We start from the raw sequence: 20,288 nt of genomic DNA, 5'->3' as shown, positions 1-20,288 counted from the left end.
TTCTAGGTCCTTGTTAACTGATTCTTGCATTTTGTCTATTCTATTTCCAAGATTTTGGATCATCTTTACTATCATTATTCTGAATTCTTTTTCAGGTAGACTGCCTATTTCCTCTTCATTTGTTAGGTCTGGTGGGTTTTTATCTTGCTCCTTCATCTGCTGTGTGTTTTTCTGTCTTCTCATTTTGCTTATCTTACTGTGTTTGGGGTCTCCTTTTTTGCAGGCTGAAGGTTCGTAGTTCCTGTTGTTTTTGGTGTCTGTCCCCAGTGGCTAAGGTTGGTTCAGTGGGTTGTGTAGGCTTCCTGGTGGAGGGTACTAGTGCCTGTGTTCTGGTGGATGAGGCTGGATCTTGTCTTTCTGGTGGGCAGGTCCACGTCTGGTGGTGTGTTTTGGGGTGTCTGTAGACTTATTATGATTTTGGGCAGCCTCTCTGCTAATGGGTGGGGTTGTGTTCCTGTCTTGCTAGTTGTTTGGCATAGGATGTCCAGCACTGTAGCTTGCTGGTCGTTGAGTGAAACTGGGTGCTGGCGTTGAGATGGAGATCTCTGGGAGATTTTCGCTGTTTGATATTATGTGCAGCTGGGAGGCCTCTTGTGGACCAGTGTCCTGAAGTTGGCTCTCCCACCTCAGAGGCACAGCACTGACTCCTGGCTGCAGCACCAAGAGCCTTTCATCCACAGGGCTCCTTAATTTGGGATGATTCGTTGTCTATTCAGGTATTCCACAGATGCAGGGTACATCAAGTTGATTGTGGAGCTTTAATCCGCTGCTTCTGAGGCTGCTGGGAGAGATTTCCCTTTCTCTTCTTTGCTCTCACAGCTCCCAGGGGCTCAGCTTTGGATTTGGCCCCGCCTGTGCGTGTAGGTCGCCGGGGGCGTCTGTTCTTTGCTCAGACAGGACGGGGTTAAAGGAGCCGCTGATTCGGAGGCTCTGGGTCAGTCAGGCCGGGGGGGTAGGGAGGGTCACGGAGTGTGGGGCGGGCCTGCAGCGGCAGAGGCCGGCGTGACGTTGCACCAGCCTGAGGCGCGCCATGCGTTCTCCCGGGGGAGTTGTCCCTGGATCCCGGGACCCTGGCAGTGGCGGGCTGCACAGGCTCCCCGGAAGGGGGTGTGGATAGTGACCTGTGTCCACACACAGGCTTCTTGGTGGCGGCAGCAGCGGCCTTAGCGTCTCATGTCTGTCTCTGGGCTCCGCACTTTTAGCCGCGGCTCGCGCCCGTCTCTGGGGTTCCTTTAAGCAGCGCTCTTAATCCCCTCTCCTCGTGCACCAGGAAACAAAGAGGGAAGAAAAAGTCTCTTGCCTCTTCGGCAGGTCCAGACTTTTCCCCGGACTCCCTCCTGGCTAGCCGCGGTGCACTAACGCCCTGCAGGCTGTGTTCAAGCCGCCAACCTAAGTCCTCTTCTGGCGCTCCGACAGAAGCCGGAGCCTCAGCTCCCAGCCCCACCCGCCCCTGCGGGCAAGCAGACAAACCTCTCGGCTGGTGAGTGCCGGTCGGCCCCGATCTTCTGCGCTGGAATCTCTCCGCTTTGCCCTCCGCACCCCTGTTGCTGTGCTTTCCTCCGCGGCTCCCAAGCTCCCCCCTCCGCCACCCGCAGTCTCCACCCCCGAAGCTCCCGCACTCCGTCACCCGAAGTCTCCGCCCGCGAAGGGGCTTCCTAGTGTGTGGACACTTTTCCTCCTTCACAGCTCTCTCCCGCTGGTGCAGGACCCGTCCCTATCCTTTTGTCTCTGTTTAGTTTTTTCTTTTGCCCTAACCAGGTACGTGGGGGGTTCCTTGCCTTTTGGGAGGTCTGAGGTCTTCTGCCAGTGTTCAGTAGGTGCTCCGTAGGAGTTGTTCCACGTGTAGATGTATTTCTGGTGTATCTGTGGGGCTATAATGTCTTTAGACACGTTGTGGACAGAAGTTCAGCACATCCTCATCATCTAAGAGCTTATTAGGAATGCAGAATCTTAAGTCCAACCCCAGACCTATTGAATCAGAAACTCCATTTTAGCAAGATCCCCAGCTGACTCGCATGCACATTAGAGTGTGAGAAAAGTGGATCTGAAGCATTTACACATGCCAGGCACACAGTAAATGCTCCATAAATATTTGCTATTATTATTGTAAGGAAAATTTTAGAAATATAAATAAAACATAGTTTTGCCCTCTCCCCAAAGATAGATGCGTTTCTTTACTATATTGTACTATATTGTACTATGATGTCTTTCATCTTCTTAAAATTGTTTCACCATTGCAAAGATCAATATACAACATTCAGTGTAAACACTGACTCTCTTAATTTTGACGATCATTTATAAAACCAGGGTTGAATAGTAGACACTGATCACCTAAAAAGCAGGCTAGATTTCTTTGTGGACTACAAACATGCAGCTTTATCAGAATTGGCCAGCTGATGTTAACATGAAATTATTAGTTGACCTTTCTTCTTCCTCACAGCCACAGACAGATATATTGGTTTTAAACAGATTCTTCACACTCTGGTACCTTGGTTCCCGCTTTCCACACCTACAATTGACCGAATAAGATGAAACGTAAGGGAACAAATAGTAAAACTTTAAGAGGTGATCATTTTTAGTTTTCTTGAGCCTATTTTAACAAAGATTGGGGGACAACAGCGCTTTCCTCATGGTTTTTTTTCCCCTCTGCATCAATACACTTGTGTGTGCTCTCTGAAAACCTCTAAGAGAAATAAGTAGTTCACCATTTGTCTTTAAGAATCCTCTATCTCACCTGAGTAGGAGCTGAGAGCATAGCAAAGACAATGCATTTCTTACGAACTTCAAATGAAAAGTACGAACCACTGAAATTTTTCAGGGAGGAAGTTAGCCCCAAAGCAAATGGGCTGAAGATGTCAGGCTGGAAAAAGTTAATGTACTGGAGTCTCTTCTAAGAACAGTCAAGTCATTTTAAATTCTAATGCAACATTTCTGTACAGTGCTTCCTCAACCGTAGCTGAACTGAAGAAGTAGGAGGCATTTACAATGGACGCTTTATAAAAGCAGTCTCAGAAGTTTGTGTTCCTGGTTGTGTGCTGACCTGAGCTGTTATCCCTCTCTGCCTTCACTGAGAATGTTTTCTGGAATCCTAAGAGTTGTACAGCCCACTGCATGGAGAGGAGATCTCCTGCACATTGTTGGTGGACTGTTATCTGGTCGTCAAAATTGAGAAAGTTCAATTTGTCTTCAGCGACCATTCCCTACACACACACACACACACCCATGGGTGCACACATATTCCCTTCTTGGGTCCTTTGACCCCACTTTTAACAAATTTACCTTCATGGGGCCCTCAGGTTGTCCCAAGTCCCTCTTATCACAGACATGGTGAATCAAATAAAATAATTCACATTGCAATATCTGCATCAGATAACATCTGTCTTTTAAAGCATTTTGAGATGTTGAAGGCATACGCAAAAGGCACGAAGAATAGAGCTTTTCTACAAAACATACTCCAGAGACTTCTTAGCTCACAGAGGATAAACCCAAATTCCCGACACGGCCTTCCAGCCGTCTGTGAGACGCTTTCCCCACTTCCCACTGTTCTGGTCCTACCCCTCTCCACTCAGCCACTGCTGCTTCCCTGGTTGGGGCCCAGAACATTATCACACAATGTTCCCTTTACCTTCAGCACTCTCCTCCTAAATATCTGTTGGACTCCTTCCCCTGATTTCTTCAGCCCTCTCTGAAATGTCTCCTTATCTGAAAGGCCTTTCCTGACGACCCTGAATGAAACAGCTCTCTCTGCCCAACGCCAGGCTCAGTATCTCATATCCCCTTAGCCTGCTTTGTGTTTCTCCATAGCACCAATCACATACAGTATGTATTTAGTTGTGTACTTAAATACTGTCTGGTGGTCCTAACTAAAATGTTAGTTCCAGGAAGTCAGGGCTTTTGTCTGTTTTTTTCCTGCTATATTCCCCAAATCTAGAAAAGAACCTGAGATACAGTAGGTGCTCAATGAATAAGTGTAATGAATGAATGATTTCAGCTTTTTCTGCTCCCACCATCCAGCTCAAGAAAATTATAAATACATATAATCTAAATAAAATAAAAATTATGTATGTGTGTGTGTTACCCATGTAACTCATGTATCCTTCCTGGTTTCAGGTACCTTCCTCTCTCCTAGAAGTAACCACTATCTTGAATCTAGTGCTTATCATTTCCATGCATTTCTTCATCTTTCATAGACGTGTATTCTTAAGCAGTACATAACACTAAGTAGTTGTATACTATACTAAAGCATAGCAAAGCACAACATGGCATAGTGGAGTATTAAAGTATAACATAATCTGATATAATCATATAAAGAAGAACAGCAGTTCTCAAACTTTGATTCATATCAGAATTACCAGGGCAGCTTTAAAAAAATCCCAGTCCCTCTATGAGTTTTATCTGAAAATCCTTGGGGGTGGGATCTCAGCAGTTTCTTTCAAGCTCCTAGCTGATTCCAATGGCAGCTGGGTTGGAGGACTAGTGGTATTGCCCACAACAGAGTGTAGTGGTCAGGAGTCAAGCTCAGGAGCCAGCCTGCCGGGGGTACAATCCTGCCCCCAAATCTCTCCAGGGTTTCTAAAGTTCGCCACACACCACACTCCGCCACCCCAGTTGGAGCAGCCCACAGAATCCCTTCTCAGAGATACTGACCAGAATACAAAGCCAGCCCTTCAGCTAACCTCTCTTTGGCATTTTTCTGAAATACTCAACTCTCAGTCATTTTAATATGGTCTTCCATCTAAGTCATTGGCAATCCCCCCCACCAAAAAAAAAAGGTCAATTCCTTGCTTCAGAACACTCACTGGTGTCTCTGAATTTGTAAAATCTTTATTGAAATACAATAGATAAATCATCGCTGTATGGCCTGATGAATTTTCACAAACTGAACATGCACAGAACAAGCACCTAGATCAAGAAACAACATCCCCCAGGGCCCCTCTCAGGTCTCCTCCAGGTGCGACACTCCCAAGAGTAACAACTCAGTTGCCATTGAATAATGGATTAATTTCCCCTGTTTTTGAACTTCACACAAATAAAATGATCAAGTATATACTCTTGCACCTGGTTCTTTCATTTGACGTAATACATATTCTTAATATCCGTTAGATTAAAAAAAAAAGATGTATAAAAAGTAAAACCATGCAGGAAAGAAAGCAAGGCACTAATTATGAATAATGTATCTGATTCACTACCTAGAAAAATTGGAGAAACCATGTAAAAGGTTCAACAGTAATTTATTTCTTAAAAGACAGTTAACCATTTTTTCTGTAAAGAATAGAGAAACTTTTAGATTGCCTATTTTATCAACTCGTTCATAGACCTGTCAGTGTGCTTTTGCATAATGTATATTACCTAGAAAACAGCATGTATATAGATTATTTGTAAAGGCAATGCTAGAAAGGCAGGTGAGGCCAACTTTGCGTGCCCTGTTAGTAGATTATAATTAGTCCATAATCTAAGTTCATGTTTGTTTCATCTGGGGGCGTATGCTTTCAGGGATAAACGTGAACTCACACTGATCATTTTAAGCTAACAAAAATATTAGCCTGAAATACCTCTTGATTCATTTATTCAACACATTTTGAGCACTGGTAACATACTGTTGACCAAGTAGAAACTTGGTCCCTCCCCTAATGGATTATACAGTCTAGTGAGAGACAGATATTAATCAAAGAATCATGCAAATAAATTTAAACTTAATGCTAATGTCTGAGTGACGGCAAGCACAGCCCTGTGAGAGTATATCAAAAGGGTGGACTGACTTGATTGGGAAAGTCAGAGACAGTTTTCCCAAGGAAGTGACAGTGGAGCTGATAATTCAAAAGCAGGATAACAAAAGAATAGTGCTGGAACTTAAAAAGAGCCTTGAAGGTTTGTCAACTACATAAACAGAAATTGAGTGCACCATCTGCAGGTTCTGTTTGCCTACAATATTCTGCATTATTCTCACTAGTATTGACTCCACGCACGCACACACACTTTGCTGTCTAGCTTTTACGCAACCTCAGGTGTCAGATGCAATTTCTCTTTCTTAAGGAAGAAGTTCCTGAATGTTCTTCATGCACCTAAAGTAGGTCAGGGTCCCCAGTTTCATGCTATTGTTCCTCACATCTTCTCTGTAGCATTTGTGTTAGATTTTTTCCCCTTTGTTTGTAAGGAATAATATGAGATTATCTGTGCTTCACACAGTGCCTTGCACACCATGAATATGCAGCAAACAGTAGCTCTTAGTGCATTTAATGTGTACAGTCTCTGCAGAAACACTGTAAGCTCTATGAGGGCAGGAACCATATGTCATGTTTTCTCCAGTAACCCCAATACTTGGCAGGGTGCTGGCACGAGTAGGCCAGCACAGCACAGTGCTAAGTGTAAGAACTGGGGTCAGACTGTCTGGGTTTGAATTCAGGGCTAGCAGCATGACCTTGGGCAATTTGTTCAAGTTCTCTTGTCTGCATGTCTCATCAGAGACTAGACTTCATGATAAAACCTACCTCATAGGTTTGTGAGTGTCAAATGACTTCATGTTTATAAATTGGAAGGAATTATCCTTAGGGATTCAATCACTACTACCATTCCACTCTGCCTCCTTTAATGCTATGCTAATAATATACTGTCAGAATCCAAGAAAATGAGAATTGAAACCTACAACACAGTTCACCCAGGGCCTCCTCATCCTTCCTGGGCCCTCCTCAGCTGAGTTAACTGAGGCTTGGAGTAGACCCATGAACTCATCAGGACTCCCTTGAAAAGGGCCTGAATTAATAACTCAATGAAGTCATCAACAGTAGAGTTTCAGTAGAAGCAATGTGTACATACTATTGGAACGAATCTCTCTATGAAGACACTGATACATGGGACTTGTGAAGCAAAGAGGAGAACTTATTAGAAAAAAGAGAAGCCATAATTCTCTCTGAGGTTAAGAGACCCAATGGATCACCTCTCCCCTTTCAATTTGAGAGCACTTTTAATTAGTTGGAAATTGTATGTTGTGACCATTTCAGTGTAAAAATTCCAACATGGTGAGAAGAGGGTCTGGAAATGTTAGATAGTCCTCATAAAGCACTTATCACACAAGTCACCCAGAATATCAGAGAATTGCTTCTTTAATTTGTGTTTATATTTTTCATTTAATAAACACTTATTGAAAAGATACACATGTTAAATACTTTGCACATACTCTCTCATGGGACTCATTACATCAACCCCATAGGGAACATGCTGTTATTATTCCCAGTTTACAGATAGTGGAATTGAGGCTGTGTTTCTCTAGATCTAGAGCTGTGTTATGCCAATGTGTACAAAGCACATAGATAAGAAAAATCGTAATGCACTGAAGGGATCCAAGGAAATTGGGTATCCCCAGAGGGAAGAAGCTCAGAATAAGAACTATATGGGTCAGATCCTCTGCTAAGCTAAGCCATGTGAATTTATCTTGAAGAAAATGAGAAGCTACTAGGGGATTTTAAAACAGAAGACTGATAGGATGTTATTGTTGTTTTATAGCATATCAGCTAAAACTCTTTTTGTTGAAAGCAAAAGAAAATCCAATCCAAATTGGAAATGTTAAAAAATATGTATTGGTTCATGTCATTGAAAAGCTCAACAGGCTTCAGGTAAGCTTTGATCTAGGTGCTGAAAAAAGTGTTACCAGGACTTCGTTTCTCTCTTTCCATTTCTTAATTCTGATTCCTCATTGCTGGATCTGTTTTGGGCAACCTCACTCCATGTGCTCCCAACATAAACAGCAACACTTTTCAGAATATATGATTCCTTATCTACATCCAGTGGGGGGGGAGAATGCCTGCTTCTCTAGGAGTTTACAAGAAATGCCTTTAGTTGAACCTCTGCCCTCATTTGGTGCTGTACCCATTTCTTATATAGGCAAGGGGAACAATCCTTCAATTGGCATAGGCCTGGGTCACAAGATCTGCACCTGGAGCTGGAGGTGGACTCAACTAAGATTGGAGCAATCCCCAAGGAAGTTCAGAATCCTGGCTTAAGATGCCATTTTTGCTCTTAAGGAAATCAAAAGAGGTTGGCTGCTCTATGCCCCCTGATGACACCAGGCAAAGGGTGGTGGGTGCCTCTAGATATCTGATGCTGTGGTCAAAGCTTCATCTTTTGATATGACTTATAGGAAAATTTATTTATTTGTTTGTTTATTTGGTAAGAACATTTTTATTCTAAAAAGATAAATTTCTGATGTGATGGTTATGTTAATTACCTAAATGGGGAGAATCTTTTTACAATGTATACCTACATCAAATCATCACAATGTACACTTTAAATATCTTACAATTTTATGGGTCAGTTATACCTATATGCCTATGGAATTTTTTTTTTTTTTAATAAAGGAGAATTTCAGAAGTAGTAAGTGATATTGTGGCTGGTTAACTAATAGTCCAATAAAGGGAAGAGGGAGAGAAGAAGTGGTACAAAGCAAAGAGAAAATAGGTTGGATGTGGTTTGTCATTTTTACTGGTCAGGAGAAGAAATTCATCAATCTCCCCTCAAAATTGTAGCTATGGGACTTCCCTGGCGGTCCAGTGGTTAAGACTTCGCCTTCCAATGCAGGGGGTGCAGGTTCCATCCCTGGTCGGGGAGCTAAGATCCCACATACCTTGTGGCCAAAAAACCAAAACATAAAACAGAAGCAGTATTGTAATAAATTCAATAAGACTTTAAAAATTGTCCACATCAAAAAAATCTTAAAAAGAATTTTTAGCCGTGGCCAAAGGAGACATTTCATCATTATCATCACCTTGATTGGTTGGCCCTTTTCTATTGACAGTAACAATCTCTGTGTTGAGAACTAATGGCGAAATGAACTACCATTCTCAGCTCTTATAAGAAGCATTAAATTTCAACAGGAAAAAAAGAGTCTTTCTGTAAAACAAAACCAGCAAATATCTCCAACTAGGGAAGTTAGGTCTGAGAGAAAACTAGAGAAATTAAAGAGTGAGTTTCAGGCTGTGCATTACGTGTTTTATTTTCTAGTAATGATTTTTGCTGGTTAATTAGAATGATTCCTTATTAAACACTTGCCCCAAGGGATTTGGTAAATCTTTACTGTACTTTTTTATATTCCCAAGAAGTAAATTATATTTCCTTGTATTATTTCTACTTTTATGCCCTAACATTTTTCATAACAGATGCTTATAGAAACTGGTAGTTAATAAAACAGATTCTAATGAAATCTTGACAGAACAGTTTCTAGCAGGATCCAAATTCTCTCGATTGAGAAGTTTAAAAGAAAAAAATAAAGCTATTTTAAAATAAAGCTATTTCATGAACTTTTTACAGTTCTGATATTATATTTCAGTTTCTGCCCTCATGCAAAGTAAAACAGAGGAATCAAGACACAAGGGCAAAATAAACAGATTGCCCCATATTTTATTGCACCTTGATGTTAAGAACATCTGCTTGATGAAGCTATAAAATTCATATTTAAATCCCGCTAGACTAGAACATTAGCCTGATGAGGACAGGGGTGGTTCTGCTTATTTTCACTTTATCAATGTCTTGCCCATAACAGAAGTTTAAGAAATTTGTTGAGCAAATAAATTTAAGATGAGGAAACTGATTTCTACGGGTTAATTGAATATGCAAGTCTTAAAGCTATGAGAGGATCACAATTATGACATGCGTCTCTTAATTTACCCCAACCCAATGTTCTGTTATCTAATTAGAGTGATAATAATGAAAAATAACATGCCTGGGCATACTACTGTATCCCCAGCATCATTTTCTTTTCTGCTTTCCCATTAGCTCCCAGTTTTCACTGGAGAGACACAGGATCTTTAAAAATCTGACTCCATTCCCAACTCCAGGAATACATGACCTAAGTTAAGCCAATCAGTGCATTCCACCTTCTAGTTGCAGTGATTGGTTCAGAGAAGGCATGTGACCTAAGCCAATCCAATTAGACCGACTCTCAGAACTTCAACAAGAAATGTTCTTGCATATGCTTTCTGTCTCTAGATTGGACGGAGTGATTGAGTGAGTCCTAGAACTTAGGCAGGGATGTATAGAATAAGGCCTGTGGCTGATGCAGTCAGCCTTGTCATCATGTTGGAAGCCAGTCAGATGAAAATTCAGATTCACCTGGAGGGTATAACTAAGAAAATTAAGGGAAGAAGAACCAGAGTCCGTTGTAAATCTCTAGATCAAGCCACACCTAAAATTTTGACTTATCTTAGAATGTTCTGCCATGTGAAACAACACATTTCACTTTATTGTCTGAGTTGAAGTTTGGAGGGAAAAGGAGTTATGATCAACTCAGTGAAATCTGTAGAGCTCTCACCATGTGCAGGTATGGTGATAGGCACTTAACATGCAATATTTTATTTAACCTTTACAACATCTATATGAGGTAGTAGTTACATTATCCCATTTTACAGATGAAGAAACTAAGGCTCCAAGACAGTTAAATGATGTGCCCAAGATTACAGAGTGGTGAATTCTGGCTCCAGAGCCCACCCAATTAACTACTGTTCTAAAATCCCTAAAAGCACATTGCCTCCTTTCAGACCCTCCTTCCTACTTAGGGCCTTTTAACTTCTATTTCTCCCTGCTTAATTAAGAAGTTTGTTCTTGTCATTTATGTCTCAAGTCAGTTAACAACTCTGAAGTGGCCTCCCCTGACCACCTAATCTAAAGTAGCTCCCTCCCAGGAACTCTGTATCCCATCATCCTGTTTCTTTCCTTTAGTATATTCTTCTCATTCTGTGTTTATTCCCCACTAGAATGTAAACTCCATGAAGGTAGAAATCTTGAAACTTGTTCACTCCTGTATTTTCAGTGCCTTGTCTAGAGCTTGGCATGGGGCTGGCACTCAATACATGTTTAATATTTTTGAATGAATAAATATCTCAATTAATTTAAAATGATTATGATTATTTAGATAATAATTTCACTCCCATTAACATATGTTAATGAAATAAAGCAGGGATGAAGAGAAATAGAGAGAAAGAGAGATGCTTTAGAGCCCTTGGAGACCGTGATCGTTGGTAGATATGTTTTGCTGTGGCACTTAAGCAGCTTGATGAGTCAGCCGGTCTGCATTCCTCTGTGAATAGCCAAGTTATCGTTTTAAATGTCCTCTGTATCCAGTCATATGCCTTGCTGCCCAAACAGCTATTTAAGGGAAGAGGGGAAGGAGTGGACTCCAGGCTCTGTGTGATTCATGGGCACAAGGAGACTGAGGGGAAGGAAAATGGAATGAAAATGAGAGCTGAACAAGATCAGCTCTTGCCCAGGTTTGTGTAAACTCTGAGGACCTCTGTTTAGCATGCTCTTTCCTCAAACCCACTTCTGCCAGAGTGCTCTCAGAAAAACTTCCAGCCTACAGCTGTGCCCTGCAACACATCCCCTAAGCCCACCCAACTTCAGAACCTCTGTGATGGACAGTTCCATGCATATGCCCAATATCCCACCTTAAGCACACATGCCTGGGGAAGTCTATCCACTTTTCTGCCTCAGAAGGAGAAATGGCCCCAAAATGTGGGGTCATTTGTGTCTGAGGCATAATCATCAACCAGTGGAGGGTGAAAGTCAGAAGGGCCCCAGTCTCCCATTCTTTGATTGACAATTTGTACAAATTTTCCTCAGAGGGTCCTCAGAGGAATTGAGCTCTAGTTGCCAACAGTGTGAAGCAGCTTACTAATGTAAACTCTACTGACTTTTCCCCTCCCTGTATCACTCTTTCTTTTTCACTGTGCTTTCTGGTGTCTCCTCCCAAATCAACTACTTGTTTCCAAGTCCTTGCCACAGGATTTGATTTTAGGGAAGATGTTGAACATATTACAAAAAAATTCTCCCAGATGTGTGTGAATGCAAACAGGAGACCACTCTGGTGGAAAAATTACAAAAAGCAAAAAGGCACCTCTTCCTTTGGGCCGACATAGACCCTCCCCGCCATAAGCATAGCTTGTATTTTAGCCCACCTGGTCTGTCTCCCGGATGATTTTGTGCAGCCCCAAAATGCACAACGGTACGTGGCCTTCCTATTCTGGTCGCTTTCTGTATCTCTTCAGATGTAGCAAAAACATTTCTGAGGTGTATCAACTTCTATCAAATTCCAAAGTGACCATATGCCCCCCAATCCAATTTTTCCCATAGTAAATCTACCATGTGTGAATGTGTATATTTAAACCTCTTCTTATACACAACAATAACGATTACAGTGAAGGTCACATGTGTTTAGGTTTTGTTAACAAATTGCTATACCATGCATTACCTCACAAGTTCATCACATGTGGATATTATTCCCATCGTACAGATGAGAATATTGAGACACAGAGAGAATAACTAACTTGCCCAAAACAAAAACTAGCTAGTAATCTAGGATATGATTAACCCAATATTTTAACCCGGTCTTATGATTCCAAATCTTAAAACCTGTCCACCAGCCCAGGCAGCCTCAACAAGCAGCTCATGAGACAACCAGATATTTTTAGAACTTGACTATCGTTTTTCTTACCCGACTGAGTTCTATAAATTTCCTGCTGATGTGCAAAGTAATTTTGAGGGGCAAGGATCTGGCATGTAAAACTCAGTATATATTTTTTCACTGAATGGATGAATGATTGAAAGGATGATTAAGGGGAGAATGGAAATACTCCCTTATTGATTCCCTAATATTGCAAATTAAAACCCAAATGATTAATTTATTACAACTAACATTTACCAAGAGACTCAAAAATGTTAAAAAACAGTATCCATTCTTTTTTTTTTTTTAACATATCTGGATACTTGTATGGGTATAACAATCACTTTGCTGTATACCTGTAACTAACACAACATTGTTAATCAACTACACTCCAATATAAAATAAAAATTAAAAAAAAAAAGATTCCAGACCAGAACTGGAATCTTTCCACTTATTAACATTGAGGTTTTGAGCAACTTACCTCACAGGGTTGCACTGAGAATTAAATGAGGTAATATTTTCCCCAATGTCTAGGGCAATTTCGGGAACATAGTAGACTCTCAACAACGAGATGTTTTAATTACTATATATTAAGTGTCTGCTCTATGCCAGTCACTGTGCAAGCCACAGGGAGGAACTAGTAGAAGACAGTGCCTGCCCTCAATGAGCCCACAGTCTGTGCTGTGTAGATTTGAAATGCTCTTGAGTTTGGAATGTCCCCTGGCCATGTGTTACAGTAAACATGCCCCTCATTGCCTTGTCACTCTCCTGTGAGTTCCAGGGAAATCACTCAGCTACTGTTTTGTTCAGGGTTGTGTATGAATCGTGGTTTGTGCTAGGTTTCTCCGTCCCTTTCCCATTTTGGATCAGTCTGTATTTATGAAAGCCAACTGACTCAGGAAAGACCTGGAGCACAGAATCAAACAGCTAGAGAATTTCCCACACTTCCCAGCTGTGGATTCTCAGAAGAGGAGTAAATAGGCTAAATAGACAGAGCCAGAGGTCCTGAGTTTTAACTAGTTCCTGTCCTGTGGCAAATGAAGATAGAGTATGATTTTCAGTTCATGAGCTTAGCTGCACAAAAGAGAGAGAGAGAGAGTGTGTGTTACCGTAAAACAAACAAAACAAAACAAAATCCCTCTTTTCTTTATCTTCCTTCAATCCACTTGCTCCTAATTCAGAGTCCACACCTCCTGGCTAACTGGCAGAGAATGAGCTATTAGAGAGTTTCCTTCCTAGACATGATGGACATACTAGAGGCTGTGTAGCATCACAACCTCAGGAAAGCTTCTCTGATCATGAACTTTAACCTGTCCTAGTTAGCACTGAGAGTCCATGGTGCCTGCAGCCCACACCATCCCCCCAGTTCTGATGGCAGCAGTTCCTCAAGGCCACACCTAGGGTCTTTGGGAAGGCTGGGGCTGCTGAGGTCTCCAACGACCCCAAGCGCTCATTCCTCTTGGCAGTCGGGACATCTTCCAAGGCCGCTTCCAGGGACAGCTCAAATCTCTACTGCTTAGGGCAGGCGCGCGCGCACACATACACACACACACACACACACAGCTCTGTCTCAAAAAATCTGTTTTTTAATCCAAAGTAAGCATTTTCTTCCTTTCTACTCCTGTTTCCCATAGAGGCTCCTCTCCCTCTTCTCTCCCTGCCAGAAAGAGATCTAGTATCATCTATTAAGTGGACATAGACTTTTGAGATCCAGAGTCCAAAAGGGAACTGTCCCTCTCCTTTCTTTTTTGCTGCTAGTGTTCCCAGAGGCAAGAGAGCAAGCCTTGGTACCTACTTGAGTGAGGGAAGGGAAAAGAAAAATGTATGGGAAAACCATGCAGATTAACATGTCTGTAGATGATTCTACCACAGCTCTATGCTACTTGGGTTTCAATGCAGCAAGCAGGGTAGTCAAGTAGGGTTTTGACTACCTAAATGTTTGATATTATATAATCAAAGGAGGAGAATCATCTTATAATAGCATGTGTTTATAGATAATTAGAAGTTAGACATAAAAGGAAATTGCTGCTACAGTGTTTGTATTTGAGAAGAATTGATTATGATGAGGTGTGAGAAAGGCTAGCCTGCAAGAAAGTAACACAAACCATCCAAGGCCTTTCCCTAGAGAGTCCGACTTGGCATCCAACAGCACACAAGAGGAAAAGATAGAGGAAAAGATACAGTTGCAATAGCCATCACTCACTGGGCATTTACCATATGCCAGTAACTCTATAATATTATCATATTTAAACTTCACAAAAAGGCAAAATGTGAGCTCCATGTGGAAAGGATTTTGTTTCTTTCACTGTTACACCCCACAGCCATAAACAGTGCCTGGCACATTATAGGTGTTCCTTATGTATTTGTTAAAAGAATGAATAGATTGAATTGTCTCCATTTTATAGATTAAAAACAGATTTGGGGTGGGGGTGGTGATTACATAGTAAAAAAAAAAAAAAAATAGAATTTGGACCTAGATCAGTTTAGATCAAACTAGATCAGTGTAGCACCAAAGATCCTACTCTTTCTAACCTAAACCCTGGGAATTGACCAAGAAAAATAATTCAAATTATGAAAATCAGAAATGCAAGAGGAGACATCTTTATAGAAGTAAAAAGAATTGTAAAGAAATAGTATTAAAAAAAACAAATCAGATAACCTAAGTGAAATGGACAAATTCCTAGAAAGATACAAACTACTGAAAAAGACTCACTCAAAAATAAATGGAAAATTTGAATAGACACATAACAAGAGATTGAGTTAGTAACTGTAAAACTTCCTCAAAAAAGCAGCCCAGGCCAAGATGGCTTTACTGCTGGATTCTTCGAAAAATTTAAAAAAGAACCAATAACAATTCATCACAAATGCTTCCAAAAAATGGAAGAGGAGGAAACACTTTCCACCTGGTACAACCAGTGATATGAGACTATGTACCTAACTCCATAGAACTCACAATAATTACTAACACAATCTCCCAGCTACTCCAAATTCCAGGAAAATGAAAACTGAACTGAGTGTTTATGATCTGGATTATAGAGGATGCGGTGTCTCAACACAGAACATCCACTCAGACCCTTCACGACAGCCCAAGAGGGTGTAACTAAGACTGTAGAAATCGGAATATCAGGACTTGGATGGCAAGCGTGGCAGATTTTAGGTACCTGTTTGCTCCGCATCACAGGTGGTCTACTGTAATGTGTAATAAAGTGATCCTCCAATGGATCTGTAATATAATCCTACAGCACCAAATAATGGTGCAGGCACAGCAGGTTCCAAAGGAACTAAAGGGCTGTGGAGCATGGGAATCACATCCAAATTTAAATCATGCAGCCCTGATGGTTCAAGGTAGAGAATCTTAAAAGCCTGCGTTGGGGGGAGGAGATAGCCTTAGAGTGTTCAACGTGAGGGCCCCTGCTGCACCCCCCAGCTCTCCCTTCAGTGAAGGACTCATTGCCCCAGCTGCCAGGAGGGGGGGGTCAGCACACAGCCTTCAGCTGTCAGTCCCTTCAAAGATGGCCTTGGCTATAGGGGTCACCTCCTTTTTCTGGGGTAGCCCATATCCAAAGGCCAATATAAAAAGAGATGGCCCGGAGTATAACAACCTGGCCACCTTAGCCCTACCTGAGACACCTCATTAGGGCCTTTCTGGCCCTGGAGCTCCTTGGACGTTTTGTGGAAGCTGTTGCTGGGCCTGCTTTGCGGCTCAGTTTCTCTCTCTGCTTAATCCTGCTTTATTCCTCTCCCTTCCACAAGCGTTGATCACAAGGTTGCTCCTTAGATAAACCTCCTGCATGATGACTTCTGTCTCAACAGCTACTTCCTGAGAACCCAATGCTTGACACTCCTTTAAAATTCTTGTCCCTGACACAATCCCTGATCACTTTTGTATCATTTTTTGGTATCATCTGTTGACGGTCATCTTTAATGTCTAACAAAACTCCCGGGATGGCATTTTCCCTGGGGGTGGGGGGAGAAATTTGCTTGACTTGGAGAAGTGTGAGGCATTAGAACTTCAATTTATTTGTTTCATTAGCTTGTTAGCTTCTCTTTCTTATACCTAGAGCATTGGAGGGGAGGAAAAAGCTTTCCACAACCTTCTGAGAGTTCCTAGGTGGGTTGGAAAATTAAACTGACAAAGACAGATTGATGGGAAAAATGCAGACACGTTTATTTTATATGTTTTACATGGACATGGGAGCCTTCAAAATGAAATGAAGACCTGAAGAAACAGTTCAACCTGAGATCTTTCTGCTAGGTTTTATGAAGAGTGGACCATTGTGGAGAAATACGATAGGTCAGAGAGTAAGAAGTAAGTGGAGTAACCTGGGCGAAACTTAGCAAGACCTGTTCTGATTCTTCTTGGCATCCCTTTGTCTAAGGAGATGAGAATGCTCATTTCCTTCGGGGGTAGGGGGGCATCCCTCATGGAAGTGTTTTATGACCTACTTCAGGAGGGGGAAGGTCAGAGTGACCTTCCTACTGCTGCCATTTTCTCAAACTCCTTCATCTTATAATATTCCATAGGCCAAGGTACCATATTTGGGGGTGGCATGTCCAGAACCCCATCAACATCAAGGTAACTTTATTCTTTGTCTTCAGAATCTTTATAGAATGAAGCATTCTCTGTCATTCACTTTCCCACAAGTGATTAAATTCACTTAAGCAGTTTTAACCCTGTTCTTCCCCTCCCCCAGCCCCCAGTTTGGTTTTTATGTCTAGATTCATCCAGAATACAACAGTTAATGGTTAATAAGCACCTAGTTTGTGCACACTGCAGGAATGGGAAGTAGAAACAGCTAAGCCATCCAGAGGGTCTCAGTGCTCTGTGTCTACCATGTGGGCCTCACCACTCAGTCCCCTGCCTGGTTCCAGTGGACAGTCGTGGCCTCTCTTTAGTCAGAAATACCTAAAATTAACAGACACCCCTATGGGAACCCTGGACCAATGACTGAGTGATGGTAGTTGGTGTATAAAGTCACCAGTACCCACAGTTCTCAGTGGGATCCTTCTGAGGCACATTTTCTTTTCTTTTCTTTTTATTTTGTGAATATGTTTTAACATCTTTATTGGAGTATAATTGCTTTACAATGGTGTGTTAGTTTCTGCTTTACAACAAAATGAATCCGTTATATATATATATATATATATATATGTTCCCATATCTCTTCCCTCTTGCGTCTCCCTCCCTCCCACCCTACGTATCCCACCCATCCAGGCGGTCACAAAGCACCGAGCTGATCTCCCTGTGCTATGTGGCTGCTTCCCACTAGCTATCTACCTTACGTTTGGTAGTGTATATATGTCTATGTGAGGCATATTTTCTACACGATTCCTCAGAGTTCCACAGCAGGACTCAACTCCAGGAGCTCTCTAGTGGTAGGTAGATGCTACCTACGTCATGACAACACAAGATGTCACTGCCTTCTCTTCCCTCTCTTGTTTCCTCGCTGCTCTACTGATTTCCTCAACCCCTAATAAACTACTGACACTCGAATCTTTGCTTCGAGATCTGTGTCTTAGGAAACAAAATTAAGGCATGTGTCATTCCCGAACATGAAGAATTTATAATCTATTAAATACTCAGTTGACACACAACATAACATAAACATGCATGCAGATTTTCAATGTTCATCCAGGCTTTCTTTGAAATCAAATAAATAACAAATTAAAATTTCAGCTTAGCTCTTAGCTGTCTGTGGCTCCCACAGGGGGTTGTTAGCTAATCCCATCAAAGGCTGTCCTTCTCACTGAGAGGGCACAGCCCTCCTGCTGTTTCCTCCACCCTTTCCCAGCAGGGGCCATGCCACCATTAGCACCTCATTGATGGCAAATTCAGCAACTAGAGAAACAGAGAAAGGCTCCTTCTGGGAACCAAGGACACTGTTGCTGCTTTGGTCTCAGAATCAAAGAGAGGTTTCCATGTCAGAAGCTATGATTGAAATGATAAACCTTTCTTTGAAAGTTTAAGAAAAAGTCACTTTCAGGGCCAGTTCTTTCTGAATAGCCTGGAAGGAAACACACACACACACACACACACACACACACACACACACACACACACACACACACACACACACACACACACACAGTAAGGAAGATGTTCATTGTCCAGAAATCTGGAGAGTAAGAAAAATAATAAAAAGAATACAATAATAGTTAACCTTTTCTGAGTATGTACAATGTACCTGTCGCTCTGCTTACGTCAACCCTAAGCATTAGGCATTTTTATCCCCATTTTATAGATGAGAAAACTGAGCCTTAGAGAATGTAGTCACTTGCTCACATATTGAGGAAGAAAATAAATATAAGCTCCATGGAAATAGGGACTGTATCTTGTTCATGACTGTATCCTTTTAGCACATTGTTTAGTGCCTAATTAAACAGATCATTTAATAATTTCCTGAGGACCAAGTATTCAGTATCAGAGGAATCGTATAGGGTGGTGGCAGCAAAGTTTTTCTGTAAAAGGCCAGACAGTAAATATTTCAGGCTTTGCAGGCCGTAAGGTCTCTTGGCCCTGCCATTGCAGTGGGAAAGCAGCCATAGACAACACATGAGCAAATGGGCGTGGCTGTGCTTCAATAAACGTTTATTTACCGAACTGGTAGAGGGCCGGATTTGGCCCACTGGCTCTAGTTTGCTGACTGCTCGTCCAGGACCTTGTTCCTCAAAAGTAGTGTCTGTGGACTGGCAGCACAGGCATCACCTGGGCCAGAAATGCAGTGTGAGCCCCAGCCCAGGCCTGCTAAATTAGAATCTAAATTCTAGAATTAATAAGAGCCCCAGGGATTCATATGCTCATAACATTTGAGAAGCACCACTTTAAGAGACTTGCATAGTGTTGACTATCAACCAGAATAATTATATGAGTTTTCAAATAAACTTTTATTTCCATTCAACGTTGCCTGAGTGTAATTACAGCAGAAATTTGCTTGGTTTGATGTGACCAGGTCCACACTGTTTATTCTTCCTGATGAGTGGAGAGAGGAATGTGAAAAGCTGAGGAGGATACGTTTTAAGGACTACAAAATTGGAACAGTTCACCAAATCTGGACGGTCTAATTCAATGCAATTCACAAGTCATCACACCATTCCACAAAACCAAGAATCCCCCAACGCCTTCTTTTCCTTTCGTCCCACAAAATGGAAACAGCTTTTACTGACCTGGACCAATCAGCTCTGAATCTGATTGCTCAAAAGCATGTACAAATAATTTAGGTGTCTTTGCCATCACAGGTCATTAAATGCCCACAAACTGCACAGCTGTTCCCATAAAGGTCACTCTCAGAGCCTTGAAAAAAACAGAATGCCTCTCTCCAAGGACTGAAATGCCTACTAGTTAAACTTACTGATCATTTTATGTTCTGTCAAAGATGAATCCATAGTAGAAAAGACAAAGGAGGGAGAGTGTGGGCTTGAGAGTACTGTCCTAGTGCAAAAACAATTGGCAAACTCTTCCGTCTCTTAGCAACCACATGAGCCTGAGTGAGGCACTTGGGTCCTCAGAACCAGTGTTCTCCAGTGGAAAACAGGCATTCAGATCACCAGATTCTATTTTCTCAGTACCTGTAAACATTTTACTGGCTTATAACTTCTGACCCAGCAGTTATACTACTAGGAATATGTTCTATAAAATGTTCATATAAGTATGCAAAGGTTTATGCTGACGTATATTCATCCAGTGTTATTTTTTAATAGTAAGTTTGGAAGCAATCTAAATGTTTAGCACTATGTGGGAAATATTCAGTAAATGTTCAAAAAATTGTGGGAGAGTTAACTATGTTATAATATGCAACCATTTAAAGAGAAGTGGATCCATTTGCACTGACGTGAGACTATAACTGTGCTTCACTATTAATTG

General features: G+C 41.7%; 1 long non-coding RNA gene across 1 annotated transcript in view; it reads left to right on the top strand.

Annotated features, from left to right (window-relative positions):
• Positions 1-20,288, top strand: part of LOC113628061 (uncharacterized) — a 258,987-nt gene that overhangs the window by 234,892 nt on the left and 3,807 nt on the right. The window lies entirely within an intron of this gene.

Source organism: Aethalodelphis obliquidens, unplaced genomic scaffold (genome assembly GCF_003676395.1).
Source record: "Aethalodelphis obliquidens isolate GAN/ISIS:26980383/991018 unplaced genomic scaffold, ASM367639v1 scaffold22, whole genome shotgun sequence".
In the NCBI taxonomy this organism is placed as follows: Eukaryota; Metazoa; Chordata; class Mammalia; order Artiodactyla; family Delphinidae; genus Aethalodelphis; species Aethalodelphis obliquidens.
The sequence above is the reverse complement of the archived record's forward strand: the minus strand, read 5'-3'. Positions and strand labels throughout refer to the sequence as shown.